Source organism: Panthera leo, chromosome B4 (genome assembly GCF_018350215.1).
Source record: "Panthera leo isolate Ple1 chromosome B4, P.leo_Ple1_pat1.1, whole genome shotgun sequence".
In the NCBI taxonomy this organism is placed as follows: Eukaryota; Metazoa; Chordata; class Mammalia; order Carnivora; family Felidae; genus Panthera; species Panthera leo.
The window spans coordinates 138,514,009-138,530,313 of record NC_056685.1 but is presented as its reverse complement, the minus strand read 5'-3'; the positions used below and the strand labels follow the sequence as shown (position 1 = coordinate 138,530,313).

The following is a 16,305-nucleotide window of genomic DNA, read 5'->3' as shown; positions in this document are numbered from 1 at the left end:
TCCGCGAGGAGCCGGCGGTTCGCTGGCCCTCCTGACAGGACGACCGGCAGTAGCGGAAGGCAGACCAGCTCCTGCTGCACAGCCACCCGGGGAGGGAACCTGCCCTCGGACGCCGGTCACTGGCCGTGGCCGAAGAGTGGCCCCCGCTCCTCGGAGGGCGAGGGCGCTACCAGGGACTCGAAGCCCGCTGGAAGTGGGGGCGGGGAGGGGAGGCTCCTCACCAGCCAACGCCCCCCTGCCCGCTGTGGGTTCAGCTCGGCCCCTCCTTCCGTGCCTGGGCCTTAGTTCGGGCATGCACGGTCAACTTCCGGATCGGGGCTCCCAACACTTGGCTTTCAAGGGGCCACGGCCACAGATTCCCGTGTGATACCCGCACGACTCCTGTTACCTGTTTACTAAATAAATAAGGTAAGAGATGGTGACATGCTCTGGAAAAAGTGAGGTGAGGAAGAGGGGTGCGAAATACTGGGGAAGGGGCAGGCTGGTCTGCAATTTAAATACAGTGATCTGATCTATCACCTAAGGTGACATTTAAACACAGACCCAAGAAGGGAAAGCCACGTGGATGGGGTGGGGGGAGAAACGAGACGACCCTGAGGTTCCAGACTGCCCGGCACATTCCAGAAGCAGTGAAGAGATCAGCGTGGCTGCAGGGGAGAGTGAGGTGAGCAAGCAGAAGCCGCCGTTGGGGGAAGGTCCAGATCCCCATGGCCGCCCTGGTCACTGGATTGTTCTCATGAACTCTGGACGCTCCCAGCAGAGGAAAGACCGTGCTCCCAAAGGATGCTTCTGGCTGGTGCGCGCAGAACAGACTTGGCATCCGGCAGGGTAGGCAAAGGCAGACCCACGGAGATCAGCCAGGAGACCGCGGAAATCATAAAATCAAGAGGGGTGAGTGATGCAGGCCAAGGGGGTAGCAGCACAGCTTCGGAGAAGAGGTCAAATTCTAGAAAAGTTTTGAAGGTTGAGCCATGAAAATATGCTACTGATAAGGACACTATGGGGGAGGAGAGGAGGAATCAAGGATACACCCAACATGTTTGGCCTGAACGACCAGAAGGAGGAAGCTACCATCTCCCAAGGTGAGGCCAGGTTTGTGGCGGTTTGTGGCAGTTTGTGGGAGTGTTTTGGTGGGAGGTTGTGAGTCTGTTGTGTGGACATGCTGAGCCGAAGACACCCGTTAGGCGTCCAGTCCAGAGTGCAGGCGGCTGGCCTGTGGCCCAGGCAGGAAACATACACGGTGGGGGGAAAGGGGTGGGAGGAGACACAGGAACGTGAGAGGGTCAAGGGTCAAGACAGCAAGGGACGAGGAGTACTGGCCGTGGCCATGCAGAGGTGGCTGACAGGAGGGCTGACTAGCGTGTGTTAGGAAGGAGGGAAAGAGAGACACTGGGGCATCCTCCTGGAGATTTTTTTTAAGTTTTTTAATGATTAATCTATTTTTAAGAGACAGAGAGACAGCATGAGCAGGGGAGGGGCAGAGAGAGAGGGAGACACAGAATCCGAAGCAGGCTCCGAGCTGTCAGCACAGAGCCCGACGCGGGACTTGAACTCACGATACCATGACCTGAGCTTAACCCGCTTAACCCGCTGAGCCACCCAGGCGCCCCCTGCTGGAGGTTCTTAATACCACGTTTACGTAGGCCTTTCCTCCTCTCCATTCTAGATCCTGCTCAAAGTCCGTTACTTTCGTGTTGTTCAACAACCAACCTTCTGGTTCCATTTTACATCTGCTAATATTATATGTTTCATTCACTTCCACTGTTATCTTCATTACAGCCTTTCTTCTACTGAGTTGCTGTTTTTTTGTTGTCGGTATTTTCTAACATACACAAATGCAGAGTGGCTTCGAATTACATTTAGGTCATTTGGTCCTTTCTCTTAAGATAAGACAGATGATGAGCTAGTTAATATCCGGCTTTTCTTCATTTCCGACACAAGCAAGCATTTAAGGCTATAAACTTTCCTCTATGAGCCCCACTTCAGCTATATTCCACAACTGAATAGTATCTTTACTATCCTTAACTTCTAAGAAATTTCTCCCTCATTTTGTGATTTACTTGCCTCAATCATAGCTTACTTATCAGCATTTTTTAAATCTATAAACATATGTGGTTCGTTTTTACCTTGTTTTGTCTTTTTAGGTTTCTTTGATCATTGATTTGTAACTCAACTGTGTCATAAGAGAATGTGATTTACACGATGCTGATTCTTTTGTTTGCTTAGATTTGGTTTTGCGAGGGGAGGACAATTAGTTTCCACACACACACACACCCCCTAAGGCAGCACACTGAGCAATCAAGAACGGGACTGGGCCAGAGTGCCTGGGTTTAAACCCTGGGTCTGCCACTAATTAGCTGTGTGACCAAGACAAAGTTACTGGCCTTCCTGTGCCTCAGTGTCCTCATCTGTGAAATATTATAGACTAAACAAATCACACAACGTAAGGTACTTAGGATAATGCCTGGAACATAGTAAATAGTAGGTAAATGCCAGCTATCGTCACCAGGTGTGTGTAAGAGTATATATTCTGGAGTTCTTGGATACAATGTCCTGTATGTGTCCATAAGATAAATTTAATCAATAGTGTTGCTCAGATCTCCTATAAATCCCGATTGATTTTGTCATCTTATGTGCTATCAATAACAGAAGGGTGTTAAAAATCCCATTACAACACCGGATTTGATGTCTCCTCAAGGTTCTGCCGATCTTTGTTTTATGTATTTGGAAAGCACGTTATCAGACGCATACAAATTTTCAACCGTATTATCTTCCTGGTGTACTGAACAATATCAATATACACGATCTCCTTTATGTCAACCAATGCTTTTGCCTTTAAGCCTTTGGAGAGGGGGACAGGAGTGTGGTGCAACCATACTACACATCTACTTTTGTCGGGTTATTTGTTTATTTTAGGCAGCTTTTTTTGAGGTAGAACTGACATACAATAAACTTACATATTGAAAGTATAAAATCGCACAGGTTTCGATACGTGTCTACACCTGTGAAACCACCGTCACGCTCAAGAGAGGAAACACATCCATCACCCGCAAGTTTCCCCGTGCCCTCTGTGATCTCTCCCTCCGTCCCTCTCAGTCTCTAGGCAATCACTGACCTACTTTTGTCCTACACACGAGTTTACCCTTCCCCTGCTTCTGTACAGATAGAACCATATGGCACGTACTTTTGTCTGGCTACCTGCACGCGGCACTATTGCCCTGAGATGTGGCCATGTCACCGCGTGGCCACTGCCTGTAACTGCTCAGAAACACGGCTCTCTTAGAGAGTCTGTTCGCCAGAGCTGTCTGCCTGTTGATAGACACGAAGTTGTTTCCGGTTTGATTACAAACTGAGCTGCTGTGAACGTTTGTGGACAAGTCTTTCTATGGCTAGATGCCTTCATTTTGCCGGGATAAATACCGAGGAGGAGAAGGGCTGGATCACACAGTGGCAGTATTTTAACTCAGAAGACACGGCCAAACTATCTGCAAAGTGGCTGCACCGCTGCACAGCCCCACCAGCAGCAGGTGGCGTTCCGGGGCGGTCACCCCAGAGGCCACATGTGAAATGGTATTTTTAATGTTGGCCACTCTCATAGGCAAGTGGTAGGATCTCACCATGGTGTTGATTTACACATTACCATTCCTCTAATGACTGATGATTCTGAACACCTTTGATGTGCTTATATGACATTCTTGGTGGAGCGTCCAAGTTTTTCCCATGGATTGTTTGTTTCTCATTGTTGAGACTTGAGTAACTTTCTATATATTCTAAATACAAGTCTTTGATCAGCTATGTGCTTTACAAACACATCTCTGTGTCTATAACTCGTCTGTTACCCTCGATATTGACTCTGGAGGAGCATGAATTTTAAAGTTTGATGTAGTTCATCTATTACTTTGCTCTTTTATGAATACTGCTTTTGGTGTCATTTCTAAGAAATCTTTGCCTAACCTAAGGGCATAAAGGTTTGCTTCTAAAATGGTCTTAAGCTTTACATTAGGTCTGTGATACAGTTTGAGTTCACTTTTGCATATGTTATATGCATATGGCATAAGGTGGGAGCGGAAGTCCATGTGCAAGCACACGGATATCTACCTGTTCCGGTAGTTTGTTGAAAAGACTATGCTCTGTCCACTGAGTTAACAACCAGGTAATGCTACTCCTCTATTGTTTTTGTTCTTCATCAAAGTTGATTTTGTCTTTTCTAAGTATTTTACACTTCCACAAGAATTTGACAACCAGTTTGCCAATTTCTCCAAAAAGCCTGCTAAGACTTATTGGAATTGCATCGAATCTATATATCAATTTGGAGTGATTATTATCTTAACAATATTGAGAGTCCCGACTCATGAACATGGTATAGCTTACCACTGACCTAGCTCTTTAATTATTCTTAGCAATGTTTTATAGTTTTCAGGATACAGATCTGTTAAACGTCTTCTGCTTGATTTTCCCACAGCAGCTGATATTTTTTGACACTATTAAAAAAATAGTGTTTTGAACAAAAATAAACTCGAAATGGATTAAAAACCTAAAGGTGAGACCTGAAACCCTAAAATTCCTAGAAGAAAACATAGGCAGTAGTTTCTTTGACATCAGCCATAACAACATTTTTCTGGATATGTCTCCTCTGGTGAGGGAAACAAAAGCAAAATTAAACTATTGGGAGTACACCAAAATAAAACGCTTCTGCACAGAGAAGGAAACCATCAACAAAACAAAAAGGGCAGCCTACTGATTGGGAGAAGATATTTGCAAATGACATATCTGATAAGAGGTTAAAATCGAAAATATATAAATAATTTATACAACTCAATACCAAAAAAAAAAAAAAAACCCACAAAACAAAACAAAACAAAACAAAACAAAACAAAACAAAACAAAAAAACAAATCACCCAAGTAAAAATGGGCAGGGGACCTGAATAGATATTTCTCCAAAGAAGACATCCAGATGGCCAACAGACACATGAAAAGACACTCACCATCACTAAGCATCAGGGAACTACAAGTCAAAACTACAGTGAGATACCACCTCACACCGGTTAGGACGGCTAAAATAAAAAAAATAATAATAAAAAAAAAAAAACAAGAATGACAAGTGTTGGCGAGGACGTGAAGAAAAAGGAACCCTAGAGCACTGTGGGGATGCAAACTGGTGGAAACCAGTATGGAGGTTCCTCAAAAAGTAAATAAGAACTACCAGATGATCCAGGAATCTGCTCTGCAAAGAAAACAAAAACACAAGTTCAAAAAGACACAGGCACCCCTATGTTCATTGTGGCGTTATTTGTAACAGCCAAGACACGGAAGCAGCCCAAGCGTCCATTGACAGAGGAACAGATGATGAAGATGTGGTATGTATACACGATGGAATATTATTCGGTCACAGAAAAGAATGAGATCTTTACACCTGCCACAACACGGACGGAGCCAGACAGTATTATGCTACGTGCAGTAAGTCAGAGACAAACACCACATGATTTCATTCACACGTGGAATTTCAAAAACAGAGCAAAGAACAACAGAGAATAAGAAGAGACAAAAATCCAGACTTCAAATGCAAAGAACTGGTGTCTGCCAGAGGGGAGGAGGAGGGGAGGATGGGCGAAATAAAGGGATGAAGGGCACACTTATCCCGAAGAGCACCGAGAAACGCACGGAATTGCTGAAACATATCGTACACCTGAAACTAACATAACACTATGGTAACTGTACCTGATAAAAATAAATAATTAAATTTAAAAATAAAAATGGTGTTTTGAAAACTTTAAAGTTTACTTATTTAGGGGGCAGGGGAGGGACAGAGAGAGAAGGAGAGAAAGAATTGCAAGCAGGCTCCACGCCGTCAGCACAGAGTCTGACGCGGGGCTCAAACTCACGAACCGTGAGATCATGACCTGAGCCGAAATCAAGAGTCGGACGCTTCACTGACTGAGCTACCCGGGCGTCACTAAAAATTTTAATTTCTGATAGTTTGTTGCTAGTTGTTGAGATGTGATTTTCCTGGCATGTGGTTTTCACCCTTTACTTGTACCCTTTCTGTGTCTTTATATTTCTCTTATAACTAGTACGATATTGGATTTGAAAAAACCCCAGACATGGTCCCTGTGGAGTTGGGTCCCTGCTGAATGTGATTCCTGATATATTCAGATTAATTTACATCCTCTTATTTTGAAATGTGTACGTATTCCACTTTTCCTTTTATTTTTCTTTCTTGTCTACAACTGGACTGAGTTACTTTCCGCCTTTATGCCAAAGCCCCAGCCCCAACTATTCTGGAAGTTACTGAACTGTTCTTATTATTTTAATAGTTACTCTACAAAGACTAACGTGCATATTTAACTTGGGGTCCAAGATTACTCGTGGTCTCTATTACCTTCCCAAGCAATACACAAGTGAGGAGTATCTTCGCTAGAGGCACACCGGAGACGTCCCCCTGCAAGATGCTCTTACTGGCCAAGACTCCAGTTCTACCTTGACTTTGTAACATTACAAGTTCAGATATCCTTTTCGTTGTTGTTGTATACAGCAGTGTTTAGAGTTACTCATGACCTTGCCTTTTTCGGACCATCATTCCTTCTTGCATCTAGACTCTTCTGAAATCACTATCCTTCTTGAAACGGCTGTCAGAAGCTCCACTAGCGAGAAGGTCTTCCAGTAGGGACCCCTGTCGGTTTTCCTTTGTCTAAAAATGTCTTTACATCCTTCTCTTTCCCAGAAGGTAGTTTTGCTGGATACAGCAGGCTAAGTCGGCTCTCATTTTTAAAGATGTTACCGCACCATCATCCAGCCTCCGCTGTTTGATGTCCCAGTCCGCCTGTCCCTCCTTCACAGAAAACCTAACCCTTCTGTCTGCCTGCTTGTGAGACACTCGGTCTTGGGAGTTCTGCAATTTCCATTTCCATACACTCTATGTCCCGCTAGAGATCCATCAGTCACTCCAAGTCCCCAGAGTTGGGGGCTTCCATCAATCTTGGGGACATCATCCCTTGCCCCTCTGCATTCTCTTTAATTTCTCAGGAGCTGGACCGGGCAGGGGCGGGATCGTCTCACTATTCTGTGTCACTGAGCTCGGTCTCCCTGGGAGAGGTACTTTCTGGCTCGTTGGGCAGCTCTTCGACGTATCACAATTCCTGGGCGGCTCGTCCAGCCCATTTTCGAACGTGCCTTACAGATTTCCTTGTTCTTGTGCCTGGTATGCTCCTTTCCACGACTTTGGGCACAGTGAGCTTACGGTCACGCACATCCCAGATAACCCTACAGGCTGCAGTCTTTGCAGGTCTCTCTGAAGTTTGTTTTCTCTGGTAATTTTTGCTCTTTGTGGCCAGCTTCCTTGTTCCTTCGTGGTTTTGCCCCTTTTCGAGCTTAAGATGCTGGGAACTTTTATCTGTTGGAATTCTTTGAAGCTTGCATCAAAAATGGTTTTCTTTGGGGGAAAAAATTGTATTTACTTCTACCTGAACCTAAGGACACGATTATCTCAAGATTACTTTCAACTAAATTTTCCGCTTGAAATTCTTTAGGACAAGTAAGTCACATAAATTAGGGCTCCAAACCCACATGAATCCCGGACTATGGTGGCATCTCTGAAGGAAGGTATTTCCTTTCTTTGTTCTTTGACTTCCATGGCCAAGGCCAAGAAAGGCAAACACCAACACTTGCTTAGTCTCTGAACAGTCTCCAGGGGTTTGTCTCTGGCCTGCGGCTCACACAGACCCTCCTGCAGACCCTAGAAATTAACTGGCAGGATCCCCTGGGGAGATTTGATGTTTTCCCTCTTCTCTCTGGAGTTCCATTTTCTCATGATTTCTGGCCAATGACAGCATCCTTTCCGTTGTGGTTATGTTTTTAACAATTACACCAGGGGCACCTGGGTGGCTCAGTCAGTTAAGTGCCCAACTTCGCCCATGTCATGATCTCACCGTTCATGGGTTCGAGCCCCACATTGGGCTCTGTGCTGACAGCTCAGAGTCTGGAGCCTCCTTCACACTCTGTCTCTGTCTCTCTCTGCCCCTCCCCTGCTCATGCTCTGTCTCTCTCAAAAATGAACGTTAAAAAAATTTTTTTAACTTGACAAAAAATAATTACACCAGCATGCTTCTGTGTGCTCTGTGACACCTAAGTCCACCGCACTGCCCCATTAGTTTCTTTAAATCAACGTAACTATTAAAACTAAAAATATCTGTGCTGGGAGGGGCGTCTGGGGGGCTCAGGCAGTTCAGCATCTGACTCTTAATTTCAGCTCAGGTCACGATCTCACGGATTCGTGAGATCAGGCCCCGCATCAGGCTCTGGCCTGAGTGTGGAGCCTGCGTGGGATTCTCTCTCCCACTCTCCCGGCGCCTCCCCTCCTTGTGGGAGCTCTCTCAAAATAAATAAACATTTAAAAATAAATAAATACGCGAAATGTCCGTGTTGGAACTGAAACCAACTAACAATGCACACTTGGCGAAATGCTGCTAAAGCCTCCGTGGCCCCACTGACCTTCCATCTGCACTTGGGCCTCCAGCCTGCCTCCCCCCTGTAACCAGGCCACCCTCTCTAACCAAGCGGACTCCTGTCTCGTCACAAGTGTGGTTTCTAAGCGTCCGCTGCTTTTAGGATAACGTCCAAACTACTTAACGTGCCACAATCCTCTGGTATCACGGGCCCTGTCCCACCTCCTGCCTGACACTCGACCCTCTCGATCTCTCCCCAAACACCAGACCCTTCTAGCCTCACCCCCACTTTTGCACACACTGCTACCCCAGCAGTGGGTACTGGCTGAGTTTTCTCAGCCGTATTCTTTCCTCGAGGTCTTTCCTGTGTCTCCCAGCAGCCAGCTGACCCGGCCCTCCTCCCAGGGGGCGTCTGCCACACTGTCCCTCCTGTTCACCCGACCATTCTCCCGCTGTCCTAGGGGCCTCTTCTCTCTGTGGCCCCCTCTCCCCTCCAAGCTCTGTCACAAGCCCCACGGCAGGAGCAATGACTGTATGAAGTTACACACACCCAAACCCACTCACTTGGATGCACCGGGGAGACGGGCAGGTGGGCCTCTGGGAGCAAACCTAAAGACACACGCCTTTTTCTTTCCAGATGCTGGAGGTGACTGGTCCACATACAGAAGACACGAGGGCTCTGCCGACTGTAAGACTGCTAATCAGCATTGCAATGCTGAGAAAAGAAGGTTTCCAGGACTACTTAGGGATGCTCCAGAACGTAGGCTTCTCTAAGGAACCCTGTTCACACACTTAATTTGCTTAAGGGCCTGTGATGTAAAGGAATGCGGACGTCAGTGTGAGGCGGGCCCAGGGCCGCCCCCCCGGGACTCCAAGGCTCTGACGGCTGCAGCCCCACAAGACCCCCCGGGTCCAGCAGAAGGCCGAACAGCCACACTTCCAGAGGGCACTGTGCTAGGGGAAAACGGAGTTTTACAGCATTGCTTCAGTGGATTACTTGTTTTTGCTGACTCGGTAAATTATATCACAATAGCAAATTAATAAATAAAAAATTCGTATCGTAATGGAAAACCAGCTCCGGCTTCCACGAAGCTTAACACAGGCACGCACTACCGTCGGTCCCCCGGGACACGGTCGGGAGGCTGGGTCTCAGTGGCAGCAGCCCACTCAGCACAGAGGGGTGTCCACCACCTTCGGGGTCTGATGCATGCAATCAGGGCCCTCCTGACCGGGGCAAAGTCAGCGGGTCGGCCAGACATTTCCCAAGGAGGAGCTGAGCTCTGGAAGGGAAGGCGATGTGACTTGGAAAAGCGTCCCTGGCTCAGGGGACGGGGCGGTGGGGGGGGTGGGGGGGGGTTGGGGGGTTGGGCGAGGTTGGGGGAGGGGCTGGATGACCAGGGTGCTGGGCCAGGGAAGCTCTTGGCCAAGAGGGAAGGCTCTGGAAGGTGGCTCCCCGGGCCCTGGGGACACTGTGTGAGTGGGGACGGGCCTCTGGCCGGCTGCAGCCCCTCTCCACTGCCAGATCAGGTGCGGCAGCTCGTGTCCCCCTCCTCTGGGGCCTGCACTCCTGTCTGCTGCCCTGCCTCCTGGCCCTGTGCCCAGCCCGCACTGGTTCCCCTCCTACAGATGAGAAGACGGGCAGAGACCTTGAGCGGCTCGCCTGGGTCACACCGCGGGGCTGCGGACACGACCGAGCCAGCTGCGAGCGGCACCCCTGACCACAGGGGCCACGGTCGGGAGGCACCTTGGCCCTCGCTACATCGGGTCGTGTTCTGTTCGGCAGGGCGGGTGCTATGCTGTCCTCAGGCCCTGTGCACGGTCCGCCTACCACCTGAGCCCTGCTCTACCCACACACGGCGCTCACGGCCGGCAGGACTCCCGGTCTCTCAGAGCTGAATTTCCACCTCTGCCCATGCGCCCCCCACCACCCCGCCCCCTGGGACGGTCCAGGTGTTCGAGGGCTTTGCCCCGGAACCCTGCGCTGCTGGGGACGGGAGCCGAAGGCGTCCATCTTCAAGAAGCCTCCGGCACAGGGTCTGGACCCTGGGCACAAACCGGACAAATCACAGGCAAGCCGCTGACCACGCTTGTTGTGGTCGTGGGCCTCTCCCCACTGTGGTCAGAGCCGTGCTCACCGGGTGCCCCCACAACTACCCGCCCTGTCCTCGCAGGGCGTCCTAGCACTCAGGCAGCATGTCGCTTGCAGCTGCAGGACTCCCTGGGGCCCGTCCCCACCTCCGTGAGGGCAGGATCAGAAGGTGATGAACCTGAGGGACCTCCAGGCCACCGCCGAGGAATGGCACCTGACCGCTCCTGGCATGCACGACTTCCGCCGCATAAACCCCCGGAGAAAGCGTCCGGTCCCTGCACCGTGCAGCCCCGCTGGGGGCACGGAGCCCGGTGACCTCAGGCCGACAGAACAGCCACAAGTGAGTGCCGGGCTCCGTCTGGACAGGCTCCGTGGTGGCCCGTTACTTCTTCAGAAAACGAGTTTCTTCCTGAAATGCTCACTTGGAATAAAGTCAGGATTCTGAGAAGAGGGAATTCTGGAGGTCAAGGAGAAACACTAGTAATCGTACCCATCCTTGTAAAAATCCGAAATCTCTCCAGCTGAGGAAGACGATTCATGTAAGAGCCCAGACGCACTTGGAAATGACCAAAATAACACTCACATCCCATTCAATCGGATCAGACGGCTGGAATCTCCAGGTTCTAAGATCTCACTGCCTCCGGTGAACAGAGTCTAATACACCAGCCTCAGAACCTGCTCCCAAAGAAAGCTGCGTGGAGAAGGAAGCCCATGTCGCTCCTGGGAGACCCCCAGCTCTCAGTGCTGCGTGCCCCCCCCACACACACACACCAGGCAGAGCTGGTGAAAGGACATTAAGACGGGCCAAAACCACAGGCAGGCAGGGAGCCCTTGGGGGTGTGCATCCCATCCCTGCAGAACCGTCACCGGGGACAGGGATGGGGGCACCCAAGATCGCATCACAAGTGCAGGCGGTTAACGGAGAAGATGCAGAAGTTCTCTGAAAGACATGAGAGAAAAGCTACTTAAAGGAGAGTCATACAGGTTCATGGACAACAAGATTCAGTATTGAAAAGATGTCCATTGACTTCCACTTTAATTTACGAATTCAATGTGTTTCTAACAAAAACTCCAGAGCTTTCTGTGGCATACGAGGCTTATTCTAAGGCTGACACTGAAGGGCAAGGGCCGAGAACAGCGAGACAACACCAAACATTACACATAAGGTGAAGATTTACGTGTGATATCCAGATGCTTTGTGAGGCTGAGAAAGACCATGTGTTCTGGGCACAGGACGGATGGGCCAGTGGAACAGAGGACTGAGACGACGCCCATGCTAACGTGGGTGTTCCCTGACGGAGGAGTGATGGTGCAGATCAACAAGGGAAGGATGGATTATCCAGTGTGGCACTGAGACCACTAGCTATCCACACGGAAGAAACCGGAATCAGATCCCTACCTCATGCCATACACGAAGCTAAATTCAAGGTGGATTACCAAGCAAAATCTGACACGGATAAAGCACAAATTCTTTAAATCAATATATTCGACAACACAAATATTTCAAAGTGGTACGTGACAAAGGCACTATAATTAAGGACAACGTGCAAGTCACAGACTATCAAAAGATATTTGGAGTGCATATATGACTGGTATATGATTAGTACCCAGAAAAATACATACATATTTTTTAACATTATTTTTTAATATTAAATATTTTTTAATATCTCCCTAAGAATCAAAAATAAAGGGACAAACTACCTCATAAAACAATGAGTCAAGGATATGAACGCTGGTCAGTAAAAACAGGAAGAGCTGTTCATACTCACTGCAACAGGGACACGCAGAGCAAAACGAGTAAAAGTGAGAAGTCAGTTCATGTTTTTTGGGCAAAAACTAGAAATTATAAGGAACGCAGAGAATGGGAGAAAAGATGAGCTGAAAGAGATTCTTCTTGCAAATGTTGGTGGCGGGCGGGAGGGGGTGTGTGCAGCCGCTTTGGAAGTCAAATTGGTAACGTCTTGACGTCCACATCCTGTAAACCAGAAATTTCTTAAACGGAGCATCTCCTACAGGCGGATGTGAGAAGACGTGTACAAAAATGTTAGATGGAGCACCGTTTGCAATTTCAAAAAAACTTCCAAATAACTCAAAGGTCTTTCAATAGGAGAATGGTGAATTATAGCACATTCACAGAACGTGAAACTCCAAAGGATGAGCAAAGTGGAACACAGCTACACCTGCCAAATTCAGTCAATATTAAAACAGGAAGTGGAACACGGCAAGCATATTGCAAAAGAATTTTTAAGTGTGATGCCTTTTATAAAAGTTTCAGAATGTTCATTGGGATACTACGTATTATTTATTACAGACACACGTACAAACGTATGGCAAAAATACTAAAGGATACTTAGAAATGATAAAATCAACTTCAAAGCGGTGGTTACTTCTGGAGAGGAAGAGAGGGAGATTCAGTGGTATAGGCTCCCTTTGACCTCTAAATCAGAAATAAAAGATCTGAAACAAAAATTTAAAAAAATAACTTGCAGGTCCGACCAAGCTAGGTAGTAGGTATTCCTCAGGGTTATCCGTACTTTTCCGTACATTTAAGATCTTTCGTACTGAGAGAAATGGACCAGGAACTAATTGGAGATGGTCTTTTCCAGAGAGACTCCTCTGTGTGCAGGCCCACAGACCTCCATGTCCCTGACCAGTGTGGGGCCCCAGGCTGTCATCCAGACTCTGTGGCTGCAGGTGCAGCCCCCTCCCTGGGTCGTGACCCCGCGTCTCCTCCCAGGCCCGCGCGCACAGGCGCGAGGCAGCCCCTCACTGCTCTGTCTTGCCCATGACCTTCTCTCAGTGCTTCTGTTTTCCGTCCTTCCCAGAGCAGGGCCCCTCGCACGCACGGCTGCTCTCTCTCGAAGCGGCCTTAATGTTCGAGAGACTCTCAAAGGTAAGCAGCGCCTGTCCCCTTTCGGCTACTGCTTGGAGGAGAGAGAGGAATCCAGACGCCCCGCACATCAGGAGTTTCTTAAAACTGCATTTCAGGCTCCGCACGGGCCTCGTGTTTGCTTATGAGATGACAGAATGGAAGTTCAAAATGACCGCACGATTTGCCAAACACGGATTACCGACACGTGGCACACACTTTCTGAAATGCAGAAAATAAGGCAACGAAACAGGTTCCCTTATACTTTTTATAACCAAGAAACTGCGATAAGAGGAACAATTTTTCACCTTTAATTGCATCATTAAGCCTTCCTTATAATTTTTGGCACCGAAATAAAAACGAATAGCCCTCTGGTGTCAGGAGATTTTCCTACGTACACGTATTTATGTAGATGTAGTTTTGAGGCCATTCGAATGACAGGAATTGTTTCCATTCTTTGCTCAGATTTGAGTGCACCGGCTTCAGCTATGCAAGCAAACTCTCTGCTATGATTTCCTCTGAAATATTCATCGCCAGGCCGCCGCACGACATACACAATTACCCACCAGGCATGCGGAGCACGGCCGTTTTAAAATTCGCACCCACACCCCCAGGCTCGGGGCATGGGCTGGTGACGGAACCGTAAATCACACTTCGTTACGCAGCCAAATCCTGAAGCCTAAACGAGCCTGGTGCCCAGCCAGCCAGCCTCCAAGTGACTGATCTATTATCTCTATGCCAATCTCTATTATCTCTCGCCAGATACTTATTGGCAGGTGTCTGTCCACGTCTGAGAACATTCCAAATGGTGAAATGACAAAGGTCATGGCCAATCACGCTCCTTCTGCACGTTCCCGGGGGGATGCCGAACCGACCGGCACAGGCTCTGGACGGCCGATCTGGGAACGGGACGTGGCCCACGGTCCCTCCTAGCTCTGGGATGTGGGCTGTTGCTCTAGCCTGTCCGTAATTCCTAACGGAAATGAACATTTGAAAGCCATGTAGTAAAATAATAAACAAATAACAGAAAATAATACAAAATGCTGGGACATTTCTACAGCTCCTAATGAGCGTTTATTCTTAGGCTGATGCACTGTCAGTAGGAAAAGAACCAACAGGATATGTACACACGCACGTGCACACACACACACACGGAGACTGGACGACTGACCGATTTTAGGAAACCGGCTCACGCGATAGAAGGGGCTGGGAGCCCAGATCTGCTGGGGAAGGTGGCAGCAAGGCCCCGGGAAGAACCAAAGCTGCAGTTGAGGACAGGAAGGCAGGACTGCTGCTTGCTCAGGAGGCCAGTCGCCATTCTGTTCAGGCTTCAAATGACATGATGGGGGCTCGCCCACATTGTGGACAGTGACCTACTTTATTCAAAGTCCACCAATCTGGACTTGCATTTGGATGCTAATCCCATCCAGGAACACCTCCCCAGCACCGTCCGGAACAACGTTTGACTAAATAGCTGGGAACTGTGGCCCGGCCAGGCTGACTCACTGAATCAACCATCACAGCTCACGGCCGCCCAGACCAAGGTCTGTCTTCAACTTCAAAAAGACACTCCTCAGTACAGGGCTGTGTTCCTAGGTCTCTTCAAATGCTAAACCATTGGTCCGGATGGTCAATAATCAACAAAAGCGTCAACATTCCCCGAAGAGCTGCACACGCCCAAAGCTCACAGGCAAGAATTTTCTCCAGGGATGTTGGGAGAGAGTTCTGGAACTCTCTGCCCCTCTTCACCACCTGCTCTCTACAACCCACGTCTGCTTCTGGCCCTTAAAGAGAGTGGTTGCTCCCTAAGCACAGAACAGGCACGCCAGCAAAGATGGGTTAAGAGTCCAGGCAAAAAGCCTGATTTAACTACACTGGCGGGTGTCAGGACAGAGGCCCCGCCCCAGCACAGGCAGGGGCGCCTGTCACCACCGACACAGGAGCTCACATCACAAGGACTGAGCTGTCCGCAAAGCCCTGTCTCCTCTACGGACAGAATCAAAGACATCCTTTTAAACTTCATGAATGATACAGGCCCTGAAGTGCTGTGGGGGGCAGAGTCAGCACCACATTGGGAGGCAGATTTACTCTGCCACCAACCTCAGCTGCCCTTGCCACGGCCCCTCCCATGTCCCGAATTTAAACACTGAACACCTGGGGACCCGGCCTCCCGAGAGGCCACGGGTCACCGTCTGGCCTGGGAGCGACACTCCAGGAACATCTCTGAGCCCTGTCCAAGCGGATGAACTCGACCATCTTTTACATTCGTCAAGGACGTTCCTGGCAAAGTAAAAGGAAAGACAGCCTGCTGTGGGTCCTGATTATTTTTTCTTTGAAGCAAGAAATGACATCACGGCAGTTAATAACTCAAAGCTTCAGTCCTCTCTGTAGACGGAACTTGGCCCAAGGAGCGTTAACGGTCAGAGCGGCTGAGCGTGGCTGGCTGGGCCGGGGAGGGGGGTGGGGACCAGCGTTCCGTCCCCACTCGGGCAGGCTGCTGTCCCGGGGCCTGCCCTCCTGAGCCTCCGTCCGGTCGCAGTCCCGCTCAACCCAGACCTCCCGCCTCCAGAGCCGAGCCCCGGGGCCACCGCTGCCCGGGGCGCCCCGGGGTCCCCAGCGCCAGCGCCTGCATGCCAGAGAGAATGACGAGGCCGATGACGCAAGAGCACTTTCCCACTGAGATTCTTCAGAGGAGACAAACGGCCGCCTCCCTCGGGCCTCCCTTTCCTAGGCTGGCAAGGGCGGCCTCCGCATCCGAGACCCGGACCAGGCCAGGCTTGCGGGAGGTGGCACGCCACGAGTCCACTCCCAAAGGGCCACTGCTGCCTCCCCTCCGTAGGAGGAGTGGCTTCTCCAGGTCCCATCCTTGGAGTATACAGAGGAGAAGGAGCCAAGGGAGCGGAAG

The 16,305-nt window shown here is 49.4% G+C and overlaps 1 protein-coding gene across 3 annotated transcripts in view; it reads right to left on the bottom strand.

Moving 5' to 3' along the window:
* TBC1D22A (TBC1 domain family member 22A) overlaps window positions 1-16,305 on the bottom strand; it is a 320,415-nt gene that overhangs the window by 35,348 nt on the left and 268,762 nt on the right. The window lies entirely within an intron of this gene.